The sequence below is a fragment of the Diceros bicornis genome, chromosome 28 (genome assembly GCF_020826845.1).
Source record: "Diceros bicornis minor isolate mBicDic1 chromosome 28, mDicBic1.mat.cur, whole genome shotgun sequence".
Lineage (NCBI taxonomy): Eukaryota > Metazoa > Chordata > Mammalia > Perissodactyla > Rhinocerotidae > Diceros > Diceros bicornis.
Genome location: NC_080767.1, coordinates 16,718,819 through 16,738,872, shown reverse-complemented (window position 1 = coordinate 16,738,872; position 20,054 = coordinate 16,718,819). Strand labels below are relative to the sequence as shown.

General features: G+C 44.3%; 2 long non-coding RNA genes across 3 annotated transcripts; one reads left to right on the top strand and one right to left on the bottom strand.

The window, feature by feature from the left end:
- Positions 1–986: 986 nt before the first annotated feature.
- On the bottom strand, positions 987–9,826 carry LOC131393204 (uncharacterized). Of its 2 annotated transcripts, XR_009215901.1 has the most exons (5): positions 9,548–9,826; positions 9,230–9,463; positions 8,175–8,282; positions 4,255–4,419; positions 987–2,568 (listed from the first exon to the last, which is right to left on the bottom strand). It is a non-coding gene; the product is annotated as an uncharacterized LOC131393204 (long non-coding RNA). The 2 variants fall into 2 exon arrangements; XR_009215900.1 differs by lacking the exon at positions 8,175–8,282.
- On the top strand, positions 8,239–14,498 carry LOC131393205 (uncharacterized). The gene is made up of 3 exons (XR_009215902.1): positions 8,239–8,619; positions 14,087–14,237; positions 14,349–14,498. It is a non-coding gene; the product is annotated as an uncharacterized LOC131393205 (long non-coding RNA).
- The last annotated feature ends 5,556 nt before the right edge of the window (positions 14,499–20,054 follow it).

The window sequence follows — 20,054 nt, the reverse complement described above, 5'->3', positions numbered from 1 at the left end:
GAAGATTGGCCCTGAGCTAACATCTGTGCCCATCTTCCTCTACTTTATGTGTAGGACACCTGCCACAGCATGGCTTGATGAGCGGTGCACAGCTCCACGCCCAGGATTTGAACCTGTGAACCCTGGGCCGCTGAAGCAGAGCACGTGAACTTAAACACTATGCCACTGGGTCGGCCCCCTCAACTTGATACTTTTAAGAGTAGTCCTTTAGGATCAGAACAAAGCCACCATAATGATACATTACACACAATGAACCATAAAAATAATCATAATAACAATAGGCTGTATGAAAGTCTTTAAATTTTCTGGTTGCTATCAAATACCACTAAAGTCACACAGTGGGGAAGACGAAAGTTTCTTCAGTCAACAATCAGTTGGTAGTCTGTTTTTGGTTTTTTCGTATTTTTGTGAGGAAGATCAGCCCTGAGCTAACATCTGCTGCCAATCCTCCTCTTTTTGCTGAGGAAGAGTGGCCCTGGACTAACATCTGTGCCCATCTTCCTCTACTTTACATGGGACTCCTGCCCCAAGCATGCCTTGAAAAGCAGTGCATGTGTCCCCACCCAGGATCCGAACCTGCGAACCCGAGGCCACAGAAGCAGAGCACTCGCACTTAACCACTATGCCACCGGGCCAGCCCCTTTAGTGTTTTGATTCTATCATGTTTTTGCCTATTTCAGCAACAATGCCTCATCTAGGGCCGGCCCCGTGGCTTAGCGGTTAAGTGCGCGCGCTCCACTACTTGCAGCCCGGGTTCGGATCCCGGGCACGCACCGACACACTGCTTCTCCAGCCATGCTGAGGCCGCGTCCCACATACAGCAACTAGAAGGATGTGCAACTATGATATACAACTATCTACTGGGGCTTTGGGGGAGAAAAAGGAGAAGGATTGGCAAATAGATGTTAGCTCAGAGCCGGTCTTCCTCAGCAAAAAGAGGAGGATTAGCATGGATGTTAGCTCAGGGCTGATCTTCCTCACACACACACAAAAAAAAGATATCTGATCTATAATTGGATCTACAATTTTCTGCTTGCTAGCCCTTGCCAAAAGCCCAGTTAAGATAATTGATACCTGAAAGGAAACAGTCATAGACAATGCAAACACTTCATTTCCCTGGAGTCTCTTCAAGCTGTTCCTACACGATACAGAGCAGCAGAAAGCCTCGTGACTTGACTGTGATGCTTTAATTCATCATCCAAATGCATCAGCACCTGTCATTTCTTGGTGCAGGAGACAGCCACACAAAGAACGCTCTTATTTCTTTTGTAACAGTTTTATTTCGGGAGTACTTTTCACTTCAATGTTCCTTAAAGTTTTATCTCATAACCTCTCTGCATTTACCATTGACGGAAAAAGAAGTGACTTTTATCGATGAGCTGGTTCACTTTTAGTTATTGTCCAATATGACCTTTAACTCACTCTTTTCCATTTTCCCCTTGACTGCTAGGAAGCTTAGTTCCAAGTTTTGTGCATTATCGCCATAGATGTCCTTACACTGTGTATCTGGATCGGCTAAGGTCCCCATTACATTTTATCGCTCTTGATCTGCCTTCCTTATTTTGACGGTTCTATTTTATGCTGCCTCAAATCTCTTTTGGGAAAAAAAAAAAGCAGAGCAGAATAATTTAGTGATAGATAAAAGAAGATACCAGTACCTAACCCTTTTCTTACATGTAATCACATTTGCCTTTTGAATTTAATAGAGGATTCAGATTAATTGCTGATTTAGGGTGCCTGAAATTTGACAAAGGACCGTGAGAAAGAATGAGTGCTTTACTCGCATTACAGGAATGATCTCCTACGAACATTCTCTCATCCAAACTTTACAGAGCTTAGCACAGTGCCTGACATACAGCAGTAACTCTGTAAATATTTGTTGAATAAATGAAGGCATGAACAAACATTAGCCTTCAAGGTCACCAAAGAAACCTCAGTATTAAGAAAATTTGAAACTATAAAAATCTTTCAAAAAGATGATGATGATGATGATGATGATGACGCTGATTAGTAGCTTGTGTGTATTGCAGCCTTACCAGCAAGAGTCCTGCACAAAGCACTGTACAAAACAGTGTATTAGTAATTCATGAAGCCTATACAATTACACCCATTTCACTGATTAAGAAGTTGAGGCTCAGAGCAGCTAAGCATAGCTAGGAAGTGTTGGGGTTTGGACTCTACTCTGCCTGATGCTACAGTCCATATTCTTCATCACCATGCTGTACTTCTGCAAATATTTTTGAATATTTGATACCTCTTCTGTAGCTCGGTCACGTGTTCAGGACACGAGACTTGTAAAAGGAAATTTAAATGCGACTTTGTTTTTTGGTGAGGAAGATTGTCCCGGAGCTAACATCTGTGCCAATCTTCCTCTATTTTGTATATGGGACACCACCACAGCATGGCTTGATGAGTGGTGTGTAGGTCTGTGCCTGGGATCCGAACCTGCGAACGCTGGGCCACTGAAGCAGAGTACGTGAACTCAACCACAACGCCATGTGGCCAGCCCCTAAATATAACTTTTTTTTTCACCTTGCTGATTCCTTAGACAGCTTCTTCCATCCGGAACTGCAAAATAGGAGGAGGAGGAATAACAGAGAGGAGAGGATCTATATGTATACGATTAATGATCACTATATATGTATGAATATGTATCTTGCATAAAGCACTGAACTCATTCAATCATAAATTCCTCCTTCCTTCAAGTGCACCAAGTGATTTTTCACGTCTATATGTCATTTAACTCTAAAATCCTGTAAGGTAGGTTCTCATATTTCGGCCTTCCAGATGAGGAAACCCAGCCCAAGGGGATCAAACGATACAATCATCCCCGGTAATGGCGCCTGGACAGCCCCACGCTGACCTGGCTCCAGAGCGCGTGTGCTATGCCTTTTTCACTGCACACCTGTGACCTTATGCCCTCAGCCTGGTGCATTCGGAACTAATGAAATGGTGTTTTAACCACAAGAAATAATTATGTATATTCCAAATGCATAATTAGACACGTATTTTGGATAGAAGTAGAGGGTTTAGGTACACAAAAGTCAAGAATATTTCGGAACAGAGATGAACCCAAAGCAGTTGGGCCTTGTACGCCGGCTGATGTGGGCTAACGCTGACCTTCAGGGGACATACGGAAGGAAGGGCCTACACCTCCAGAGCGGCCATGTTTGGATTCAAGCAAAAGGACTATTTTTTGTTTATACAGTATTAACCTGTTAGCTAAATTTTCAGTCAACTAAAAGCACCAAGTTTTTTCACAGCAAGAACAGCTGAGCCCACCCTCTCCTGAGTCATATTTTGGGACTTAAGCAATGGAGTTGGGGATCTGTCATGCACACAGACCCGCTTCTATCCTTCCCAGGCCCCTGGTCTCTCTTTCAACTCCTCAAATTCCTTGTCTCCCCATCTCCTCTTAATCACCACCCCAGGGCGGCCTTGAAAAGAGTGGAAGGGAACACAAAGGACTCACAGCTCCCCGTCACATTTCAGCAGGTCCACGCAGGGATTTAGGCCATTGGAGGCCCCGGCCCTATAGATTTTCTTGCAAGTTCTCCGAACGGCCTGCGTTTCCAAGTCCCTATGCTGTTCCCACTGCCTTGAAAGCCTTTCCTCCCTCCTCAGCCTGCAATTAACCCTCTCAAAACTCAGTTCAGTTCACATAGGATCCCGGTGCCCCAAAACTACAGTTTATCTTCTTCCTCTCTCCCTCACAGCACTTCCCACGTTCTATTGAAATCGCTGCTTCCCGCCTCCCCCACTGCGCTGGGCATTTTTCAGGTCAGAGATTTGCATCTTATTGTTTTTGTATCCCAAGCACCTAGCAAGGGGCTCACACACCATGGGCAACATCAGAAGTCTGCAAAATAAACAAATGTGGTCCACACATCAGTTCCTGAAAGTTTATACCTATCTGTAGCCTCTACTTACAAGAATTAATGTTTGTAATGGGTACCTCAATTTGCACGGGACTTCATATTACATTACCTCCCCTGATCCGCAGAAGAGCTCTAAGACGTGGGTATTATCAGGACCATTCTCAGATGAGGAAACTGAGGCTCAGAGAGTGACAATGGCCCAATGTCACACTGTGAGAAGTAGCGGAAACTAAGATCCCGGCCTTCTGGTCTTTCCCTCTCCACCGCACCGCTGGCTCTTGAGGGACATTCACAAGTCTACACTATGTATTATTTTTCACATGCTGCCATGTACATCGCAAGTCCAGTCTAGACAACACGTACAACTTACTCTTACCAGAACAGTCTCACCCTCCATCTGCTGTTTCTAATTTGCTGTCACCAGGAGGCTCCATTCCTGGACGGTGCTCATCCCTTTTCTTAAACCGGGACCATCTGGGCATCTGCTCTCCTTTCACGCAAGCCCAAAGCAAGCCCTGGGGAAGGGAGAGCACAGATCCACCTGCCAGAGAAGGAAGATCGCAGTTCAGAAAACTCCTTCCTGCACACCTCCGGGCACGAGAGCCCCACTCTAATCTCAAGCTGGCACCCCAGGGAAGTGGCTCATTCACGTGGCCCACGTTCATCACACCCAGGATGTGTTCCTGGAATTGTCTTTGTGGACATTAAAATCCTAATTTAAACACACTAGGAAGCTTCGTATTTAGAGGAGGCTTGCTGGCAATTACTAAGCAAAGCGAAGGCTCCTTCTGTAAGGAGAATTGCTGGCCCCAGAATAATTCATTTACACCTAATGGGTTTGCTTAAAGAAGCTCCCACCTGCTCCGACTTCAAGCTCAGAGTTCTTGGAAATGTGATCTTTCCAGGCTCCCCACTACGTGGCAATGGAGCTTCACTGCCCCACGCTGCTTCCTTTTCCTCCCAAAATGTGTGTACAGATGTGAGGTCCCAGCCTGTGAGCTGTGGAGGGGCCTTGGACCCTCAGGGAGTTGCCACCCTGGAAAATAAAGACACAGGGCTGGCAAAGCCGTGTGCTAGATGGTACACAGGGAAAGAAAGATGAGCCTAGATTTCACAATGGCTCTGTTTCCAGTATCACTTTCATTTTTACATCGGAGACAGGGTTGGGTGACTCTTACTCACGGTTGCATCATTGAGGGCAGAGAGAGACTGTGTTCCTTACTCTGACCGGCCCTCAGAGATGTGTTGGCGGAGGGAGGAGGGTCGTGCTGAGTCTGGAACATCATTAAGTCTTTTCCTCAACTCCTGTTAAAGATGCCCCCATTTCTCTCAGCAGCCTGTTCCAAACCTCCACCCTCTTCAAATTAACAGCTGTGCCCACCCAAACGGGCTCCCTCATCCTCAGCAAAGGAGACACCCAGTCCTGCGTTCTCGACGTTCCTTGTCCACACTTCTAGCCCTGCCTCTCTTCTTCCACCCAAGCCTGCTGTCTCCCCATCCATCTCCTGGGGCACCACTCTGTGGATCCTCTCCTCTCCCTGCAGTGTCTTTAATCAGCTCCTTTCCAGCAGTTCTTTCCATCAACATTCAAACATGCTCACGTCTCTCACAGTATAAAATAAATAAATAAATGTAAAAATCCCTTCACCCCAATTCCCCTCCAGCTGTTACCTTAGCTGTCATTGCAGCTGGCTCAACGCTTCCTCTCCGGTCCTGCACAGCCACAAGCTGACCTCAGGCCCATCCTGCCACTGAAACAGTTCTCATCAAGGTCAATGTGATCTTTCATTGGCCAAACCCGGTTGCTAGTCTGAATACCCAACCTCATCCCCACTCACAGCCAGGCTCACTCCATCTTCTTCCCTGACACTTCATTTCCAACAGCCCAAATGCCCCCATAGTTTCCTGGCCTCAGCAGCCCCCTGAGCATGACCAGTAGATGTTCTCCCTGTAGACACCTGCCCATGGGAAGGCACAGGAGGACCCTGCAGGGTCCCGGATATAGTCGTGTGACCTGAAAGTTTAGCAGGTTTGAGCTAACATGTCCTGGAGCATCCATCTCCAGACACCCTTGATAGAGAAGACTCCAAGTCTGGTGCTGAGACCCCATCAGCTCTGCAGTTTTCCAAGATTCCAGGAATGACCCAGTCCCTTTAGATTGCCACAATCCTTCTTTAGATAAGTGAAAATTCCGGACAGCCTTGCTCTGGTCAGCTGTTTTATCTCTTTTTTGATTTGCATATCTCTGGTCCCATCCTTGCTTTGCTAGTTTATAGATCACCTCTTAGAAGGCAACCTCATTTACAAGTGGCTAAGACATTGACATACTGTTGCTCTGCAGATCACCTACAAGTCATCCTGTGACTAGCATGAGATCATCCCGCTGGAGTCATGATCTTTCCACCTACTAACTCTCTAACTGTCCCCCTCACCCTTGCTCCAGCCCTCTCCTCCAGTTCTTCTCAAAGGCCCTCTGAACTCCTTCCCATCCTGCAGGCCCCAGCCCCACTGTGCATTCAGGGAGAACAAATGGGTCCCCCTCTGGATTCCCTCCCATAACCATGAACTTATCATACTCGAGTATTGATTATTCTTGACATTCTATTAGGGCAATTTTGGGCTTATTGTCACATTTCTTTTCTTTTTTTGTGTGTGTGTGAGGAGGATCAGCCCTGAGCTAACATCCAATGCCAATCCTCCTCTCTTTTGCTGAGGAAGACTGGCCCTGGGCTAACATCCTTGCCCATCTTCCTCTACTTTATATGGGATGCTACCACAGCATGGCTTGACAAGCAGTGCGTCCATGTGAGCCCGGGATCCAACCCAGCGAACCCCGGGCGGCCGCGGCGGAAAGCGCGCACTCAACCGCTTGTGCCACCGGGCCAGCCCCTCTTTTCATTTTAAAACAGAGTATTAAAAAGCAATCTATAACTGACTGGTACCTACACAAACACCCAGAGCCATTATGTCAACAACCTGGTAAATGTTTCACTCACTGGTTTCCAGCTGCCATGGGGAGAGATCCTACCATTTGCCAGATGCTCTGATGCTGCCTGGAGAACAGATCTACAAGGTGCACTATCCTGGTGGGGGGGGGGGGAGCAGGAAAGCTGTAGTAAATAAACAATTTTAGGGGCTGCTGAAGGTTTCATATCTATTTTTTAGAAAATTAAAAATGAAAGGCATGGTGTCGTGGAAAAAGAATGGACTAAACTTGGATTCATCTTGGACAAATTGGACTCAAGTACTGACAGTACCACTTACTAGCTCTTTGTACCCTCTGGGACCCAGTTTCCTCATCTATACAATGGGCACAAACAATAGCAAGACTGCCTGCCTCGCTGGGGATTGTTGGGATAGTAGATGTGAAAGCCCTTTCGGCTGTCAACTATTCACTCAAATGGGCTGCAGAGTTGTTTTTGCCAGTAGCGTTGATGTTTTGTGCTAGAAAGAAAACCTGGGACTGTGAATCAAGCACCTTTGTCTTGGCCCAGTTGAGTGACTTTGGACACAAGATGCCTGCATTATTTTGCAGGATTCCTTGGGAGATAGTGATATAGGAAATGGCAAATAGTTTCCAAAAATCAAGAGTCTGGGGCAAGTCTCAGAGCACTCAATAGCATTAACCCTTTTACAGAAGCAAATTGATAACATTTATTCCTACCTCCCTTCCCGGTGGCAATATCCGCCACAGGAAGATCCACTGATAAGGGAAAAAAACTTCAGTATCTACCCACAACACAAGCCAAGGACCATCCCCTGCCCACCCTCCTCTGACTCCTGGTCTGGCAGCAGAAGACTCCTGCAGTCTAGATAACTTTGGGCTGGTCACTTCAATCCCCTGTCCTTCCTCCTCATCTGCTAACTGGGCATACCGAGAGAGCCCTTGCCACGTGGTTACTGTGTGAGCATCAAGTGAGGTCATATATTTGAAAGACACTGGCAAACATTTAACTATGTACCAAGCTGCATGCATGTTAATGATCAGCATTATTTGCAGTTAAGTGTGTGAAATAAACATGAAGGAAACCCAATGACAGTCTGTTTCTCAGCCCAACGAGGCAGACGTAGAAGTTCCTTTTAAAAGAAACTGATTTGGTGAAGTCTCCCCATAACTGATGGAGCTGCAGGGAGGGTATCCAGACCAGGGTCAAGAGCACAGTAGCTTTGGGATTTTAGACTCGAATCCTGCCTGCGTCACTAGTGGTAACAATTTGCATAATCTTAGGCAATTTATTTAATCTTTCTGAGCCTCGGGTTTTTCCTCTGTAAAATGAGAATAATAAGAGCACTTACCTCACAGGGTTGTTATGTTGATTATTCGAGATAAAGCATTTAAAACAATTCACACAATGGCTGGCTCGGTGCAATGGTTAACAGTGTTAGTTTCAGCAGGTAGGTGGACTGGAGCAATGAAGACAGAAGGGAGTGGAATGTACTAGCTGGTAAATTATTTACATTTTGCTCCGTACCATGGGTCATTCTTACCTAATGAAATATGTAAAAAGTGTACATATAGGCAAGAACTGGACCATGGTATGGAAGATGACAATTGTCTTGCTAGTTACATTGGAGAGATGGGGAACGGATTGCTATTCCTTTATCTCTTGTCATAATGTTGTTTGCACAAAGGATACAATTTTGTTATATATATTTTTTAGTTTAAAAGGAAAAAACAAGCCTGACCCTGAAGTGTAGTGGCAGTTGGCTCTGAGGATGCCTTCAAGACGGGAAGTCTTAGGTAAGTGGACTTGCGGACTTACCTAAGACTTACGCTTGCATGAGAGAAAGGTCAGAAAGGTGTTAGATAGATTCCCACTGAATTTGAAATAAAATCCATGCTCCTTCCTGAGGTCTAAAAGCATCTCCTTGAATATAGAAGGTACTGAGGGTAGGACTCAGCTATCATCTTTCTACCCCGACTTCCCTCTGACCTCCACCCTCCCGGGCTGACTCTCATTCCCTCAGGCTCTTTTCACCTGGGCCAAATACTTGCCTATTTGCAATTCAGGTCTCTGATCAATGTTATCTCCTTCCAGAAACCCAATCATTCTATCTCCTCAGCCTTTTTCTTTTCTTTTCTTCATAACACTTATGCACTATCTAAAATTATCTCATTTGCTTACATGTTTATTATGTGGCTTTCTTTCTCTAGAATATAAACACCATCAGATGAGAGACCTTATCTGTCTCATTTGGATCTCTTGCCATGGAACACTGACAAGGCACTCAATAAGAACTTAAGAAAGGAACAAAGGAATCCATGTCAATTGTTAGTGGTGAGGGATGAGTAAGAGGCAGATCAGCAGTGCTCCACCCCCCAGCTGACTGCTATGTGCATGTACACATACCTGGGCAGAATTTCAGGCATTTTAGCCAAAGAGCAAATGGCAGCCAAGGCCAAGGCATAGGTAGCAGTTGGCACAAGAGGCTCCTTCCATAGCAGAAACCTGTAAGTTTGGCTTCAGCAACATCAGCCTCGTGTGTCTCTAGGCACAAGCCTGCTGGTTAGACATGGCCACTTCGATCTGACGTCTGGGCTTTGGTGCAGCCGTGAACATAAGGCCAAAAGTCCATGTTCTTCCCTGAATAAAAAAACAAAAGACAAAATTTAGCTCAAAGGAAACAAATTCTTAGGAAATAGCACAGCTCACTTTGATTCAACTCACGTTGATGGGGCCAAGCCCCGTGGCAGGGTGAACGAGATTCAGAGCCTCTGTCTCGCCAAGTAGGTAGGACTAGAATGGGAATAACAAAGTAGAGTGAGAAAAGAGTATTGAAATAGCACCAAATTCTCCAGGAGCCCGGAGGAGGGATTCAGGAGATCCATGTAAAATGAAGTCCAGGCATTCCCTTCCCATAGAGGTGAAAGTGCGACCAGAGAGAAACCCACAACAAAACCAGCGCTTGATGGACTCTCACAAGCCTCCCCTGCTGTCACTGTGAAGATTGCCCCTTAAGGTCTGACAACCTTCTTCCAGCTCTGCTAACGGGGCAGGCCTGGGGGCAGACTGACAAACTGCTTCCTGCTGTTTGCAGAAAGCAAGACAAGATCTTGAACCACTCAGTTCCTCAAGAAGAATGGCTAGTTCTTCTGACCACAGCTTTGAGCAGCTCTAGAGGCTGCCCGGAAGGATGTGAGGCTTGGAAGGCAGGGATCTGAGCTCCAGGAGAAAATATTCTGGTGTCTCCTGTTAGCAATAGGCCTGCTCCTGAAAAGGTTGTATCTAAGAGTGTTTGTGAGGGGCCGGCCCGGTAGCGAAGTGGTTAAGTGCTCGCGCTCCGCTGTGGTGGCCTGGGGTTTGGATCCCGGGCGGGCGCGCACCAAGGCACCGTTTGTCAAGCCATGCTGTGGCGACGTCCCGTATAAAGTGGAGGAAGATGGGCATGGATGTTAGCCCAGGGCCAGTCTTCCTCAGCAAAAAGAGGAGGATTGGCAGATGTTGTTAGCTCAGGGCTGATCTTCCTCACACACACACACAAAAAAAGTCTTTGTGGACCCTTTTACAATAAAAAAAGAAATGTCTCTTCCAGCCTATCATATTAGGGGCCCCGCTGTTTACACATCTGGGGTGCACCTCCATGCCATGGTTTGTGGAAACAGCCAGAGCTTTGGGGTCCACGCATCTGGCTTCAGTCCTATACCACCCACCACTTTCCTTAAGCAACTCCCTTTTCCTTCTCTGTGCTTCAGTTTGCTCATCTGCAATCTGAGAGCAGTGTTTTTCAAACTGCAAGTTTTGATCCATTCATAGGTAATAAAATCAATATAGTGGGTTGCAACCAACATTTTTTAAAAGTGAAATAGAAGAGTTTAAAATATAAAATATCTGAGTGCAGTTAATAGATAAGTATTGTCTTGTGAAACTTCTATTTCAAATCAATACAACATATATTTCTCACTGTGGGTTACTATTTTTTTTTAAAAGTTCAAAGCATACTATGTTGCGTTTTCAAGGCTAGTGGCAGAGACAGATCAATCAAATGGTGCATCCTACTGCTTGCCTAATTGTCAATTTCCCATTGTTTGCCTGAGGACTGAGCCCAGCTGCAAGTGAACTTGTGATCTGGCCCATGAATGTATAAGTATGTGTATATGTATATATCTCCAAAGAGAATATATTCAAGTGAAAGGGAATGTACTCAGAAGGCCTGCACCATGTCCCCTCCTCTCCCAAACATGACTTTCCTAACTTCTAACGCTGTACATTAGCTTTGCTTGTTTTTTGAACTTTGTATAAATGAAATCACAGTACGAACTCAAACTGTGGACACAGTGACCTAGAAAAGGAGATGCTCAATGCTGCGTTTATTATCCAGCATGACATCAGCCAGACAGCACTGCGAAAATAATAATATTATGATTATTGAGTGAAGGCCTGTTATATGCCAGACTGTGTGCTAAGCGATTTAAAAATATTTGAGTTCATTCTCTCAAGATGTATGGGACTCAAGATGTATGCTATCACAGTATCGTCATTTTTCAGAAAAGGAAATTGAGGCACAGAGAAGTTGTGACTGTGGTGTTCCAAGGTCATAGAACCTATAAATGGCCAAGACAGGGTTGGAATCTTTATCTTTCTGCCTCCAGAATCCTTTCCATTACACACTTTTTCCAAGGGGCTGAGATACTTTGCAACAAAGTAGCTTTGGAATAGCAGTTGGTTCCATCTGTGGGGAACCAGTCCCAGTGGTACAAGTCACCCAGTCCTCCTGGGCCTGGTTTTCACCCACACTTGGTGGAATCTAAGAAAGCAATCAAACTACCCTTCATGAAGCCAAGGGGTTCCAGAAGGCCTGAATTAAAATGAGAGGTCTAATCTGGGCAACTTCTTACTACACAATATTTCTTCCAGAACATTTGGTCCTTTGGGATTTCCCCAAATTGCCAACAATGAGACACAAAATTCCATCTCCCTTTCCCTGGTTGCTTCATAGTATCTAACATTTCTCCCTACCTTACCTATGAGTATATTTCCTTTTTGGACTACTTTGGCAATTCCTTACTATCCAGAGAAATTGGGGATTTCTTGCTTTTGTTTTTGTTTTTTTAACAAATATAACTACAGTCCACCACTTCTTTTGTGAAGCCACATCTCACCAACGACATTGGTGAGTAACTTGTTCAGTGTACCCAAGAACAGAGGATAAAGGGATCCATGCACCAATTTTCTTCATATTAGAAATTTTAGAGTTTTTATATTTGCCGTTCAGCTTACAACATACCCACTACCCTAGAGTTCCAAGGAAATTAGTCAGGTCTTAAATTAAACTTTAACCTTGTTTCAAATTAAAAATATAATTTGCCACATTAGTGTCATATGTGTCTATTTCCTGGCCTCAAAAACACTAACAGTTCCTTGACTACAGTAGTTGAAATTCTATTTAGCCCTCAGTAACAGAGACAGCTTCCCCCACCCCCAGGCAAAGCTAATTGAGTGGGCCTTTTGCTCTCACAATGCTTCCCAAAATTTTAGACTTGTTCCTCCACTCCTTAACACAACCCCCCAACTCTGAACTCCCCCCAGGGCAGCAACCACATTGTATTCATATTCCTCCTGATTATTTACCCCAACACAGGCAGGACAAGTTTCCCTGCACACAGTAAGCCTTCAGTATACGTAGTTGCATTGAATTAACTTCTAAGTAAACTGTTTATTGAAGTCTAATGTGCCTATAGAAAGGTGAACAACCATAAGTGTTTGAATGTTGACAAAGTGAAAGAAAATATATCCAGCACCCCAAAAGGCCTGCGTCATGAACCCCTCCTGCCCAAATGACATGACTTTCCTGATTTCTGACACTGCGCATTAGCTTTGCTTGCTTTTCTGAACTTTGTATAAATGGAATCACAGCATGAACTCTCTTGATTTTGGCTTATTGTACTAAACATCATGTTTGTGAGATTTAACCATGTCGTTTTCTGTAGCACTGGTTAATTTATTCTCATTTGCTACATGGCATTCCACTCTGACTGGGCAGTTATTTATTTATCCATTCTACTGTGAATGGACATTTGGGTTGTTTCTAATTTGGGGCTCCTATGAATAGAGTTGCTATGAACATTCTTGGATATTTCTTTCTGTTAAGTTACCTAGGAGTACAATTGTTCAGCTTTAGTGGATACTGCCAAACAGTAAGGTGGTTGTGGAAATTGACAAATTGATTCTAAAATTTATATGAAAATACAAAGCACCAAAAAATATCCAAAGCAATCTTGAAGAACAAAGCTGGAGATCTTACACTACTACGTATTATAAAACTACTGTCATTAGGACAGTGTGGTTTGGGCACAAATAGGCCAAAGGACTGGAAGAGAGAATTCAGAAACAGATCCACAAATATAGGTTACTTGATTTATGGTATAGGTGACACCGCAAAGCAGAGGGGAAAGAATGATATTTTCAGTAAATGGTGCCAAATCAATTGGATAAACACACGAAAAAAAAATTTAACCACACATTAAAATCAATTCCAGATGGATTATAGATCCAAATGTTAAAAATAAAATAATAAGGTTTTGTAAAAAAAAATATATATATAGTAGAATATGACTTAGGGTAGGCAAAAATTTCTTATACACAGGATATAAAAAGGATTAATAATAAAGGCAAAATTTGATAAATTAGACTGCTTTAAAAATAAAAGCTGTTTATCAGAAGACATCATTAAGGGATTGAAAGCACAGAGCACAGATTGAGAAAAGATTTTTGCAAAAATATATCCAACAAAAGACTTTTGAACAGAATGTATAAAGAACTCCTACACATCAATTCCAAAGAGACGACCAATAGAAAAATGTGCAGGAGGAGGAGAAAGGAGAAACTTGAATGGGCGCTTCACACACACACACACACACACACACACACACACACGAGTACATCCAAATGGCCAATAAACATATGGAAAGGGGCATAAGGGAAATGCAAATTAAAACTACCACGAGACACCACTGGACTCTCAAAAGAATGGCCAACACGGGAAAGTCAGGTCACACCCCGTGTTAGCAAGAAGGTAGAAGAACCACGCTCTCACACACACTGCTGGGAATAGTAAATATTGGTCCATCCACCGAATTTCTTCAACAGGATCTGCCCCAATTATTCTCCTTCCCCACCTCCCAGAGGAATGGACTGGAGTGGGAGGGAGGTGGCTGGAAAGCATGTGCAAACCTCTATTCTTTTTCTTCTTTCTATCCATTCACCCAGGCATCAGAGACTCCCTGAGACATCTTTTCTCCCCTTGGAGCGGTGCTAGAGCCTGTGCACACCACTGGGAATAAGATTCATTTCTGACCGGGGTGGCCTCCTTCACAAGCTCCTGGAGAAACAAACAGGCACTTACTGTAAACAACATGTGGTAATTCTTATCTCATCCAAAGACTCAAAGCTTTCTGACTAGTACTCTTAAATATGTCCCCAAAATGAATTCCTAAAATTCAAAGTTATGTTCATTTTTATTTCTCCACAGGTTCAAGTTTCAAAATTGTCCTCCCGAAAGGTTGGACCAACATACACTCCCAGCAGAGGTATACACGTGCTCTGTGTATCAACATGATTGCTGAAAAACAGTATCTTGTTTCACTTATCTTTTTCATCACTAATAAAACTACACTTTTTAAATGTGTTTATTGGTCATTTTTATTTCTTCTTTTGTAATTGGAAGTTCACATATTTTGTTCATGTTGTCATTAAATTCTTATATTTTTGAAAGAAAGCTCTAGGCAGCAAGGATATTAACTTTTCACTTGTTAGATACATTGCAAATATCTTCCACTATATTTGTTTTTTCTCCCCCTTTAATTTTATTTATTTATTTGTTTGTTTGTTTATTATTATTTTTGTGTGTGTGAGGAAGATCAGCCCTGAGCTAACATCCATGCTAATCCTCCTCTTTTTGCTGAGGAAGGCCGGCTCTGAGCTAACATTTATTGCCAATCTTCCTCCTTTTTTTTTTCCCCAAAGCCCCAGTAGATAGCTGTATGTCATAGTTGCACATCCTTCTAGTTGCTGTATGTGGGACGCGGCCTCAGCATGGCCAGAGAAGCAGTGCCTCGGTGCGTGCCCAGGATCCGAACCCGGGCCGCCAGTAGCGGAGCGTGCGCGCTTAACCGCTAAGCCACGGGCCGGCAATCCCCCTTTAATTTTATTTGTACGTTTTTTCCTACATATACAAATTTTAAATATTTATATAGTAAACTCTGTCCTTCTGTTATAACTTCTATATTTCCTCAAAATAGTTAGGAAACCTCTTTCCATTTCAAAATTACAAAAGTAGTTATACATTTTTCCTAGTATGATTTCATTTATCTTTAAATAGCTTGGAGTATATTTTGCATGAGGTGTGAAGTAGGGCTCCAATTGTGTGAGTGGGTGTGTGTATGTAAATTTTTTTTTCCCTGAATGATAGCCAGTTGTTCAGCATCATTTATTGAAGAATGGTCACTTCCCCTACTCATTTGTGTGTGTTTGGATGACCTAGTTGAATAGTGAGATTTGGTATCAGAAGGATCTCCCTGGCTGTCCAGGAAGGCAGGTTGACCCCGAGTGGCCAGAGTGGAGGTGTGGACCAGTAGGAGGCTCAGATGTTGCAAAAGTGTAGGAGAAAAGGTGAATGTCTGAATTACAACAGGCACATGGGGAGGTGAGGAGAGAGGACTGACAGCCCTCGTCTCCCCCCAGCCCCACTCCCCTATAATCACCTCATCTAGCTGCCTTTCTCGGTATCTGTAAACTTCGTCCACTGTCAGGGGAGGGAATAGAGCCCAGTAGTCAATCTTGGAGAATCTGGAATCAGGCTACTGCATTTAAATCCTGGCCTCACTGCTTACACCAGCCTTGTGACCTCAAGCCAGTGTCTTGATATTTCTGGTCCTCAGTTCTCCCACCTGTAAAGTGGAGCTAATAGTAATACCTATTGCAGAGCACATCAAGGAGGATTTAAGGAGCTAATTCACATGAGGCTCTTATCCTGGCGCTTGGCACAGACTGATCTCAATTAGTTAATATTGTTATCAGTTGGTTTTTAAGGAAAGTTGTGACCATCACTTTTTTCAGTGCAACAAAACTCAGTCCTACCTTTGGATGGGTGTGGAGGTCTGAGCCTGAAACAGAGCAGTTAGAGGAGTAGGTGGAAAGGGCAAGGTGATAGGAAGGATTCCAAGTCACGTAGTTGAAGGCACTGGTCTAGAAAATGCTTTATTTAAGGTATACTTATGCAATAAAGCCTAAGAACTAAGGACCGCCATTAGTAAAATAAATTCGCATATTGATTAATGATGACCTGTATTCCCCCCACACCCACCCCACTTTTAAACACAACTGTTTATTTGTTTATATAAAGCTTTGGTCAAAAGTAGAGCCACAGATGTCTTCCTTTCTTTCCTTCTTATATTTTTGGGAGAATGAGATAATACCTACAGTTGATTGACTCCATCATAGACACAAGGCTAAGCCCTTTAAAAATTATCTCATAGAATACACCCTCTGTAATAACTCTGAGGTTGTTATTATCATCCCCAATGTATAGATGAGGAAAGAGAGTCTCTGGGAAATGAGGAAGTAACTTGCACGCAGCTGCCATTACTAAGGACCAAGATTCAACCCCAGGTCCTGTGACTCCAACACCCCAGCTCTGAACCCAATGATGAACGCATGGATAATGAGTTGAAATTTTGGAGGCTGGCAAGTCCAGCTTGGCAGATGGGGGAAATTACTTTCTGAAGGATTTAGTGTCTTCTTTTTACTTATAAAATGGTCAAGCCTGGAAGGACTTGGGGACTCATCTAACCCAGCTTGCTCATTGTGTAGACGGAGAATCTGGAGCCCAGAACAAAGAGATGTGCCCAAGCCGACTACACACTGAGTTCTCCGCTGAGTCCTGGGTCTCCTCCCCCTGTGCACTGCTTGTAATCTCCTCATGGCCTCCAGATCAAAGGCCCAGAGATGGAGGGGAGACATGTTTGGTGCTGCCCAGCCAGCACAGTGAAAAAGACATCACCCCAGTCCAAAGAAGCTTGCAAATCAGCAAGGGGGAGGATTCAGGCCCACAAATAACAGACACCATGAATAAGGGTAAAAAACACTCTGGGGTCTTTGGAGGGCTCTGTCCCTCTGGCCAGAATCAGAGAAGACTTCTTGGAGGAGGTTGCAGGAAAGATGGGTCTGCAGCAGAAATGACATTCCAGATGGAGAAGGCACTCCTAGAAGGGATTACTAATAATGAAAGCTAACATTTGTTGAGCTGTAACATGCAGATTCTATGCTATAAGCTTTATGTATATTAACTCCTTTAAACCCCACATCAACACTATAAGGTAGTACAATAGTTATCCCCATTTCAGACAAGGGGAAATTGAGACACATAAAGGATAAGTGACTTGCCCAAGGACATACATTTGGGAAGTGGCAAGTTCCAGAATGAGAATGGCAGCTGGAGTGACTCCTGCATTCTTTACAACTGAGGGAGGACCCAGGGGTCAGCAATGGGGACAAGAATGTAGGATGAGGGAGTAGGATATTCTTTTTCTAGGACAAGTCAACTTCCAGTTGACCCGAGGCCCTTACCCCGCCGTCTGGGGCCTCCTGAGGTAAGCAAAGAGGACTCATCTAATGAATGTCAGGTCAATGGTCTCTGGACCTGCCATGAGACCTTCTAGAGGCTATCAGGACTGAGCTAGGAGGCCTAGGCTGTTTGGCTCACTTTGGAACCACAGTGTTCGGGAACTCATCCTGACTGATATTACACCAGTCCCAGGGGCTCTCTGGGACCAGGCCTCAGACCCCAGTCCTAGAATTTGGCAAATATTTTCCAAATGCCAACCATAGCTATGGTTTAGCCCATTTGATGACCGTGGGGTTTGGAGGTAAGAGCTCAGGTTGCAGCAGCAGCCTAAGTCCAGCTCTAAGAACAGAGGGCCTTGGGCCAGCTCTGACCCTCTCTGGACTTCAGGGAGGACCTGGGTCGGGGGGATCATCCTGACCTCACGGGCTTGTTAGAAGGAATCTGTGAAACCAGAAGGATGAGGGTCAGCACAATGCCCGGAGCCCATAGGTACTTAATAAGTGCTAAATTCTTGCACTTGACCTTGAGGCTTCTCTTCTTCTTGGAGCAGGCTGAGAATGGATGGACCGGCCCCAGTCCTCGAGGATTCCCTGTCTTCCCTAAAAACAGATCCACGGGCCCTTCGAGTGTTGAGAATGTTACTGGTAATCACTGCTAGAGTTAATGGTAATCACTGCTAGAAACAGCAGACAACAGAGACCTACGTGGGAAGTGATGAAGGTCTCAGAACCTGTATAAATTCACTCATCAGTTTCCTCCTGCTCTGGAGTGATAGCAGCCTTCCTTGGACAGCACCCACTACTTCAAGGGGCAGCTTTCTTCAACCGTCCTCCATCCCAGACATTCTCAAGGTGCCATTCAGGCTTCATTCATCCATTAACCCCTTGCTGAACACCTACCCAATATTCTGGACACAAGATTACTCAAAGGCAAATGGAAAAGCAAACCAAGTGTCCATCAACAGATGACAGATAAACAAAATGTAGTCTATATGTACAATGGAATATTATTAAGCCGTAAAAAGGAATGAAATTCTGACACATGCCACAACACAAATGAACCTTGAAGACGTTACACTAAGTGAAATAAGTCTGTTACAAGAGGACAAATATTGTATGATTCCACTTAAAAGGGGTACATAGAATAGTCAAATTCATAGAGACAGAAAGCAGAATAGAGGTTACCAGGGGCTGAGGGAAGGGGGAATGGGGAGTTAGTGTTTAATGAGTACAGAGTCTCAGTTTGCAAAGATGTGTAAATTCTGGAGATGGATGGTGGTAATGGTTGCACTACAATGTGGATATATACTTAATACCACCGAACTGTACACTTAAAAATGATTAAAATGGTAAATTTTATCTTATGTATATTTTACCACAATTTAAAAAAATTTTTACGTCCTTTAGTAGGTGAATGGATAAATAAAATGTGCTACATCCAAACAATGGAATATTATTCAAGTGTTAAAAAAAAGAAGCTATCAAGCCATGAAAAGGCATGGAGGAAGCTTAAATGCATATTACTAAGTGAAAGAAGCCCATCTGAAAAGGCTACGTACTATATGACTCCAATTCTATGACGTTCTGGAAAAGGCAAAACTATGGAGACAGGAAAAGGATCAGTGGTTGCCAGACACAGGGGAGGGGAGAAGGATGAATAGGCAGAGCACAGAGGATTTGTAAGACAGTGAAAATATTCTGTATAATACTGTAATGGTGGAAACATGTCATTACCCATTTGTCCAAACCCATGGAATGTACACCATCAAGGGTGAACTGTAATGTGAACATGGACTTTGGGTGATTATGATGTGTCAGTGTAGGTTTATCTATTGTAACAAATGTATCACTCTGGTGGAGGATGTTGATAACGGGGAGGCTGTGCATGTGTGCGGGCAGGGGGTATATGGGAAATCTCTGTACCTTCTTCTCAATTTTTTTTTTGTGTGTGTGAGGAAGATCAGCCCTGAGCTAACACCCATGCCAATCCTCCTCTTTTTGCTGAGGAAGATTGGCCCTGGGCTAACGTCTGTGCCCATCTTCCTCCACTTTATATGGGATGCCGCCACAGCATGGCATGACAAGCGGTGTGTTGGTGCACGCCCAGGATCCAAACCCCGGGCAGCCGCGGCAGAGCGCGAGCACTTAACCACTACGCCACCTGGCCGGCCCCTGTACCTTCCTCTCAATTTTGCTGTGAGTCTAAAACTGCTCTAAAAGAATTCTTTAAGAAAAAAAAGGAGGGTGTAAGTGGGAGCCGTCCTGCTCCCGGAGATCTCCCTGTCTAGATGAGGAGACAGACAGATAAACCAGCAGCTACAGAGCCATGTGTTAAGAGATCTCAATTACGCAGGTGTCTCAGGCTGGCCCTTCTCCAGCCCAGAGAGTAGAAGGTTCTCTGGAGGCAGTGTGTCCCGCCTGCAGCCTGCGCCCGGCCATCTCGGTGGGTCCCCGAACTTCACTGAAGAAGTCCCTTCAAATAAGGCTTGTAGGCCTCTGGGTCCATCCATTCCTGCCTTCACAAACTACATTAGCTAACAGCCACTCAGTTAGAATTCACTTCTGGTAAGTGAGCTTTGACCTTAACAGAAACGAATGTCATGGACACAGCAGT